Source organism: Vipera ursinii, assembly GCF_947247035.1.
Source record: "Vipera ursinii genome assembly, chromosome: 11".
In the NCBI taxonomy this organism is placed as follows: Eukaryota; Metazoa; Chordata; class Lepidosauria; order Squamata; family Viperidae; genus Vipera; species Vipera ursinii.
In genome coordinates this window covers 7,558,526-7,568,281 of record NC_139524.1, presented here as the reverse complement: position 1 = coordinate 7,568,281, position 9,756 = coordinate 7,558,526, and positions in this window count along the sequence as shown.

The window sequence follows — 9,756 nt, the reverse complement described above, 5'->3', positions numbered from 1 at the left end:
TCTGGTTTTAACGTCTCCTTGGGCTTCCAAATGGAAGAACAACCTGGGAAGAAGAAAACAAGACACATTTTACCTCAGTATGGGCTCGGTCTGGAAGGATTTTGCTCCCATTTTCCTCTTAACTACTCTCTTGGGAGTAGGCAAATTGAACAATGAGCTCATGACCTCAGGGAGTCTTCTTCCTTGAGCGTGTCAGTTGGACATGGTACCAACTCTTAACGTTAGAAAATGAGTTGTCCAGCCCTGGTTTAACTTATGGGAACAAGGGGAAATGTTTTCCCCAAACTCCTGACATTAACTGCGTCAGGATAAGAACAGAGATGCTTGCAGAAGTCCTTGGTCCTGAGGCAGTCCTACAAGCCTGACGGTGGCTCTCTCTGATCTTCCTATCACACGATAAAAGGTAAACACAGGCAAATGCAAATTCTTTCTTTGCGATTTATATAGTTACTTCACGGTTTAAATACACCCACGTTTCATTCCATGAAGGCTAAATTGTATGATGAACGGTTGAGGGAGCTAGGTGTATCTAGCCCAGGGGTAGGCAAACTTGGCTCTTTGATGACTGGTGGACTTCAACTCCCAGAATTCCTGAGCCAGCACAGCTGGCTCAGGAATTCTGGGAGCTGAAGTCCACCAGTCATCAAAGAGCCAAGGTTGCCTACCCCTGACTAGCCTATCGAAGAGACGGATTGGGGTGGGAGACATGATAACTGCCTTCCAGTTCTTGAAGGGCTGTCACAAAGAAGAGGGGATTGACGTAGTCTCCAAAGCACCTGAAAGCAGGACAAGAAGTTGCGGGAGGAAGTTTGTTAAAGAGAGATCCAACCTAGAAGTCAGGAGAAATTTTTTTGACAGTGAGAACAATTAATCAGTGGACTACTTGCCTCCTGGACGTGTGGGTGCTCTGTTGCTGGAGGTTTTTTTTAAAAAAAATTAACTAAAAAAACCATTTGACTGGGATGGCGGCACAAGGCTCCCGCCTTGAGGTGTCTTCCAAACCCTCTGATTCTATGTTCCATGTAACTTTGTCTACATGCTTCAGCTCCGGTCTTGAATCTCTTCTGCAGATTGTCCTTTCCTATAACCCCGTAGGAGATCCCTTTGGAGAAGGATGAACCATCTCCAGAACCAAAATGATTCAGGAATGAAGAACTGACCGGACTGTTTTGTATTTTTTTTCCCTGTTAAGATGGAACTTACTTTGAGGCATAACTAAGAAAAATATAGCTTGTCCCTGCCTCCATCCAATATTATTCACAACCAGATAGGGATCTAGCCAAAAATGGGCATTTTGATCAAAACACCCACGGTCCCTCTCCACTCCCACTCAAGTTCTCAAGATCCAGATACACCTCCACATAAAGGTAAAGTAAAGGTAAAGGTTCCCCCGCACATGCGTGCTAGTCGTTTCCTACTCTAGGGGCCGGTGCTCATCTCCGTTTCAAAGCCGAAGAGCCAGCGCTTGTCCGAGGACGTCTCCGTGGTCATGTGGCCGGCATGACTAGACGCCAAAGGCGCACAGAACGCTGTTACCTTCCCACCATAGTGGTCCCTATTTTTCTACTTGCATTTTTAACGTGCTTTCCAACTGCTAGGTTGGCAGAACACCTCCACATACGATACTGTAATTTTCATTTAATTTTGGAAATAAATGTCTACTCTTTCTTTTGTTTTTTATTTTTTTAAATAAATTGTCGTTGAGGGTAGGACTGTTACTAAGCTTTATAAAAGAAGCTGGAAGAACTACAATGGCATCTCACAAGCCATTTCACGTGGCATTGTCTGCATGTTTTTAAGCCTCGCATCATACTGATTAGGACTAGAAACATTTTATTTCACAAAATGAACGGCATAACCTCTAGAATGCCACCTTCTATCTCCAGTGTCAGATTGCAAAAGATGATATGTCGGTTTGAAGAACAGGATTCACTCGGTAACTGAATTGGAGGGAGGGATTCGCAGTTAATCATAAATTAACCAAACAGGCATATTCTTACACTGTGTTTAAATTACTACACCCCCACAATTTAAAATGTACAATATCATTGCAAAGTCTTTTTCTGACCTGAGTAAGCCTGTTGTGTGAATTGGAATAAAACCAAGACTTGTTCAGACTAGGATATTTCTGAAAGACACATTTGAAGCTGCAATTTAAGTAAGATTGAAGAGGCATGAAAGTGCTTGTAACTAAATACATACATATGGACAAAACATAACTTGCCAGGGTGAGGACATTTAAACACATACATTCACACACACATATATGCACTATTTGCAATTTGATAATTCTGGGAACATGTCAGGAACATTATGCACGGGAGAGAGAATATGTGTGTGAATTTTCCATCTGACTATATATTTCCATGGGTCCAAAATTTGGACTGGGATATATCTAGAATTGGAGAACCAAGTAAAAAAAGACACAGTTGGACTTCAAAGTATCGAATTAAACATATTGTTGATTTTTTTCTCAATGTACGGTTTACCTCTCTTAGGCTAGCCTTTGGTTTTTGCACTCTGACAGTGCATCCCTCCTCAAAAATAAGGATCAGGCACTTTGGGGCCATTTATTCCTAGATCTATGTCTTTTCAGAACTGCAGATTTAACCTTTTTTTCCCCTCTATGATGTGCACTGTGAAAAATATGTGCCACACTGTGCCTTAGCGGGAAGAATAGAACTAAATTGCCTTCATGATAGGAACAAATTAGAAACCATTCTTTCATCCCGGTTATTCCTCATAAGTTTCCCATTCAAGATATGGTAAAATAATTTTTTTTAAAAAAAAATCCATGTGTTTGAATCTGCCTTCAAACTGCTTCCCATCCAAAAAAATACACTACTGTCCTAACCTTCTGCCCAGGCTGATAAAGCACCGTGCAAAGGGTCATTTCTTGCCCTGTGTTACCTGTAGAGATATGTCTGCACCTCCCCAAACACCTTCCTTAAATAAACACACAATTAACAATAATGTTATACTCTGCCTTTGTTTGCAAAAAAAAATAAAAAAAAGTTACACTACAGCATTACCTACTCCAAGTAACACTGGCAGTCATTAGCCTTCATGGCTGCAAATTGTGTTGTTCCGTTCAGTTGAAATCTAGGGATTCTAAATTGTAGAAAGTCTTTAAGCTTACCAACTTTTCCAGTCTTGTCTGAAGTCCCGTTCAAGGCATCTGTTTTCAGCATTTCCTAAAGGCGGGAGGGTCCCTTTTATAGCGCTGCTTGGATTTCAGGGGGGGTGGGGTGGCACTGAGCCAGACAGATGGAAAACCTGCTTTGAACACAAGGAAACCAGACCCTGTATAAATGCAAGGGAGAGAATGGGGAGTCAGGGATACATATATACATACATACATACATATATACATATATATATATATATATATATATATATATATATATATATATATATATATATATATACACATATATATATACATATATATATATATATATATATATATATATATATATATATATACACATATATATATATATACATATATACATATATACATATATATACATATATATATATATATACATATATATGGATCCTTGGTTTTTCGGGCACCCGCGAAAACCTCAGAAAACAAATACATATATATACATATACATATATATATATATATATATATATATATATATATATATATATATATATATATAAAGGGAACACTTAAACAACACAATGTACTGTATTTAATAGTAGGATGTCTTATTTTCTGATCCCTTTATTTTTTGAGCAGTGTGTGTGTGTGTGTGTGTGTGTGTGCACAATTAAAACAACTGCACCCATTGGTTCTCACAGTGGGAAGCCCCTCTTTAGGAAGAATGCTGACCACCGAATTGGAAAGACTGTAAATTATTTATTTGATGTCAAGTTCTGGAAAAAGAAACCAATCTCCATGTTGGAGGAATTGCTTGGAAAGGAGGGGGGTCCATTGTGCTCTCCGAGATTGGTGGTTTTCTTGCAGATGTTTCATTTACCCAAACTAGATAACGTCGTCAGTGCTAGTAAGAAGTGGGGCTTGCTCAGAGCAAACGTTAATGATGTCCCCTAGTTTGGCAATGAAACGTCTGCAAGGAAACCACCAAGCTCGGAAAGCACCAAGGACCCCATAATCCTCCTCCTCCTCCTCCCAAAAAAAAGCGTAAAAAAGAGCGAGGAGGTCTAGCACAGTCAGGCGGTTAAGATTCCGTTATCAGAGCCAATCTCAGTAAAAATGGTTTTAGCCTTTCGGTAATTTTCTGGTCTGGTCTGGTCTATTTGGTGGGGCTGACAGTCATTCAGTTGGGCAACCTCCCTAAAGCATACGAGTTCCTGCTTACTTCTCAGCCTTTAATTATTAAGATTGATTGATTGGATCCTCTGGCAGTCTTTGATATGAATAGAATAGAATAGAATAGAATAGAATAGAATAGAATAGAATAGAATAGAATAGAATAGAATAGAATAATGAAATGGAGAATAGAATAGAATAGAATAGAATAGAATAGAATAGAATAGAATAGAATAGAATAGAATAGAATAGAATAGAATAGAATAGAATAGAATAATGAAATGGAGAATAGAATAGAATAGAATAGAATAGAATAGAATAGAATAGAATAGAATAGAATAGAATAGAATAGAATAGAATAGAATAGAATAGAATAGAATAGAATAGAATCTGGAAGGGAACTTGGAGGTCTTCTAGTCCAACCCCCTGCTCAAGCAGGAGGACCTATACCATCTCAGACAAGTGACTGTCCAGTCTCTTCTTAAAAATCTCCAGTGATGGAGCGCCCACGATTTCTGGTGGCAAGCTGCTCCACTGGTTGATTGTCCTCACTGTCAGGAAATTTCTCCTCAATTCCAGGTTGCTTCTCTCTTTGGTCAGTTTCCAACCATTGTTTCTCATCCTTCCCTCTGGTGCTCTGGTGAACAACCTGGCCCCCTCTGCCTTGTGGCAGCCCCTCAGATACTGGAACACTGCTATTCCTAAGAACATCTCCAGATTTCTACTCAAAGAACTCTTATCTTCTTCCACTCTTTCTCAGTGTCCAGATTTCACAGCTATAAAAAACATTGCGTTAACCTTTCCAGTCTTCGCTTTCATCATGAGGTCCTTCCTGATCTTGTCTAAAGTCATCATGGCCTTCCTCTGCAGGATGAAGACCTGATTCTATGAAAGCAAAAGCAGCCAGTAGTTCATTTGGGTAGTGTTTTCAGCATGAGTTGGAGGCAAGAATACAATTTGGGAAATATATCAAGTTCAGAGCTACTCCTGTTTTTTAAGCTTTCCAGCTCGGCAACGAGATGAGCCAAGACAAAGGGAAAATTGTTTGCTAAGTTAACACAGACGTATAATAGCTAGCCTCTAATTGCATATATTTGCACAGTAGAAGAACAAAAACAGATGAGATCATTGGATTTTACTGAAATAACAAAAAGGAAAATGTGGGCTTCTTTGGCATTAAAAAGATCTCCTTAGGGCCCTGAAAGGCAGACAGGCTCCCGTAATTGTGTCTTAAGCAAATGTTCTTATGGTCTAACTTCTCTAAGGGGCGGTAAAGGTGAAGGTGAAAAGCTGTGACATGATAGCACTGTTCTAATATTTGAAGTGCTGCCACAAAGAAAAAGGGGGGGGCAACCTATTACCGTATTCTCCAAAGCACCTGAAGGAGGACAAGAAGCACTGGATGGAAACTAACCAAGGAGAGATGCATCCTGGAACTAAGGAGAAATTTCCCATCAGTGAGAACAATCAACCAGTGGAACGGCTTGCCTCCAGACGTTGTGGGTGCTCCAACACTGGAATTTTTAAAGAAGAGACTGGACAGCCACATGGTGTAGGGTCTCCTGCTTGAGTAGGGGACTGGACTAGTAGACCTCCAAGGGCCCTTCCAATTCTGCTATTCTGTTTTATATTCTGTTATAAATGAACCTGTACGGTATATGCTGAGTCCGTCATCTCCTCCCAGTTTGTGGAGAAACATGCTGTTCTTCATACGAAAGGACTATGTAGGCGATGGAAAAGAAGGCAGAGAAAGTAAACTCCAAAATATTGCCACAAAGAAGAGGGAGTCAACTTATTCTCCAAAGCACCTGAGGGCAGGACAAGAAGCAATGGATGGAAATTGATGAAGGAGAGAACCAACCTAGAAATAAGTAACAACAATTAATCAAGGGGTTGAAGACTTCCAAGGTGCCTTCCAACTCTATTATTCTTTTATTTCTCAGACATTTTTGGACACTGTCCAGCTTCACAGTCTTCTGTAGTGAGGTTTTTTTTTACTCCTTGGACATGACTTGAAGAGAGAAAGTACATGTGAGTGATTTTGAGTAGGGAGTATAACCTAAAAGAAACGAATGAGGTAGTTTAATCAGAGAAACCATGACTTCATAGCTAAGAACATACATATTCTGCTCACCTTTGGAAAGATCTGGACCAGGTGTGTCTGATCTGCAGCCCATGAACCACATACAATCTCTGGGGAGGTAATAATGCAGCCCCACAATATCACAAACTTTTAACATTATTACGTGCATTGATATACATTAACTATATTAATATAGTTTATATGTGACCCAAGACAATTCCTCTTTACTCAATGAATTCCCACATCAAGAGGATGCACAGTTTTGGGAAGGCTGCATAGCACTTTCCTTGATTGACTATGTACAATATCTGTCTTCTCCCTCTATATCAGGGGTCCCCAATCCCAGGTCCGTGGACTGGTCCCAGTCCATGGCATGCCAGCAACCGGTCCATAAAAACAAGCAAATTCCCATCTGCGGGATGCAGGCAGCACACAAAACCATGCACCTTCCAGTCCACGGAAAAACTTCTCACCACGTAACCAGTCCCTGGTGCCCAAAAGGTTGTGGACCTCTGCTCTGTATCATAGCCAGCTCCTTGTTCTTCTCTTCAGAAGAACCCATTGTCCATTGCACAACTGGCCAAGTTCTTCATGCAATCGGGCACCTATAGGTCAGGCTCAGGCACCATCCCAGCCAAGAGTGAGTCATTTCTTCCTCCTTTACATAAGAGGACATTTGATTCAGGTTGGTTTGTGGAGACCCATGACCTGTAACCTCTGCACACATGACATCATCCGGCTTCTCTAATAATCTCTCCCCTCCCTGTACCGAACAATGTTGGTAGTCTGTGGTTTCTTCCTAAATAGAGCAAAGCAACTGTAATTCAATTTCGCTCAGGAAGAAATGTTATTTTCTCAGGCCAAGATCCCATCTGGCACATTTCTACTGGGAGGGATGGCTGACGTTCACGTTACAACAGGATGAATGGAGCCTACACAACATGTCCTGCAGAAGGATCTCCAGGAACCAAACGGGAACTGTTCTTTCTTCCTTTACAGTTAACTAAGCTTCACCACAGCCTTCCAAAGCTAGGAGTCCTCCCAAGGCATTGGACCATAACTCCCATCATCCTGTCAGCAGGAACCTCCAGTGTTCACCAAATAACATAATAGAGTAATGACAGAGTTGGAAAGGACTTTGGAAGTCTTCTAGTCCATTCTCCTGCTCAAGCAGGAGATCCTATCCCATTTCAGACAAGTGACTGTCTAGTTTCTTCTTAAAAATCTCCAGTGATGAAGCACCTACAACCTATGAAGGCAAGCTGTTCCACTGATTAATTGTTCTCACTGTCAGGAAGTTTCTCCTTAGTTCCAGATTGGTTCTCTCCTTGATTAGTTTCCATCCATTATTTCTTGTTCTGCTTCAGGTGCTTTGGAGAATGGGTTATTAGGAATAGTGAATAGCATAGTCCCATTTAGCTAGAAGAGGCTTGCTCTGCTTACCTACTCAGTATTTGAGATATTCCTTTTGTTAGAGTGTTCTGACACCTTTCAGATATTTGGACTATAAACCCTAGTTTTGTGGGTCTTGTGTTCCAAGATATCTGAAGGACAAACAGTTGCCCCAATATTCTGGACCCCTACCAATCGGGTTTCAGGCCCAGGTACAGCACGGAGACGGCATTGGTCGCTCTGGTGAATGATCTCTGGAGGGCGCGGGACAGGGGATATTCCTCTGTCCTTGTCCTATTAGACCTCTCGGCAGCTTTCGATACCATCGACCATGGTATCTTGCTGCGGCGTCTCAGGGGATTGGGAGTGGGAGGCACAGTTCTTCAGTGGTTCTCCTCCTATCTCCTGGGACGCTCGCAGTCGGTGTTGGCAGGGGGGCAGAGATCGGCCCCTAGGTCTCTCGTTTGTGGAGTTCCTCAGGGGTCGGTTCTCTCGCCTCTCCTGTTCAACATCTACATGAAACCGCTGGGTGAGATCATTCGTGGTTTTGGAGTTGGGTATCATCAATATGCCGATGATACCCAACTTTTCTTTTCGACCCCAAACCACCCCAGTGATGCCCTCGCTGTGATGTCCCGTTGCCTGGAGGCGGTTCGGGTCTGGATGGGGAGGAACGGACTTCAACTCAACCCTGACAAGACTGAGTGGCTGTGCATTCCGGCATCCCGGGACATTCAAAATGTTCCATCTCTTTCTATGGGGGGTGAGCTCTTACCCCCCGTGGATAGGGCTCGCAACTTGGGAATCCTCCTAGATTCACGGCTAACCCTGGAAGACCATATAGTGGCCGTGACTAGGGGGGCTTTCGCCCAGGTTCGCCTGGTGCACCAGTTGCAGCCCTATCTGGACCGGGATGCCCTGTGCACGGTCACTCATGCGCTTGTGACCTCTCGCCTTGACTACTGTAATGCTCTCTACATGGGGCTTCCCTTGAAGACCACTCGGAGGCTCCAACTGGTACAGAATGCGGCCGCGAGAGTTGTCTTGGGAGTTTCCCGGTACTCCCATGTTACACCTTTGCTCCGCGAGCTGCATTGGCTACCAGTTGTCTTCCGGGTGAGGTTCAAGGTCTTGGTTATGATCTTCAAGTCCTTACATGGCATGGGTCCGGGTTACCTCAGGGACCACCTGCTGCCGGCGTCAACTCCCCTCCGCCCTGTGCGTTCCCACAGAGAGGGCCTCCTCAGGGTGCCTCCGGTCAGAGAATGCCGACTGGTGGCCCCCAGGGGGAGGGCCTTCTCTGTGGGCGCTCCGGCACTTTGGAATCAACTGCCGGTGGAGCTCCGGATGACATCAGACCTCCGAACCTTCCGTCGCGGCCTGAAGACCCATTTATTCGAATTAGCTGGTCTGGCCTGATGGGGGAATATGGGTTTTTAAAATAGTTGTTTTTATTATTGTATTATTGTTTTTATTTGGGCATTGGTTTAATCTTATTTTAACTTTTGTATCGTAATTATATATGCCCTGTGAACCGCCCTGAGTCCCCAGGGAGAAGGGCGGTATATAAATTAAATAAAACCTAAACCTAAACCTATTCAGAACAAATGGAAATCTCGTTTCTCCCAATTCAACTTTTACAAAAGGGGAACCCCAAAAAGAATTTGCTACATGCATTCAGCTATAGTCAAGCACCCTTAAAATTAACTGAGCATGCAATGTAGTTAGGTTAACTCCTCATTGATATTCCAGATAGCAAGAGACTTCTTCCAAGCCACATAATTGTGCAAAGCTCTAGTTTAGATGTGATCTTTTATTGTCTTGTGATCATCTCCTTGGCAATGGCTTTCTTGCAGCGGTTTATTTTCTTCATTTTACTTGTAAGGCAAATCAAAGAGTTAATAAAGACATACAGTATATATGCATCCCAATAAAGAGAAGGGAAGACCCAGTAACAAAGTCTTCAGTTTTACCATCAATTGCCACATTTTTA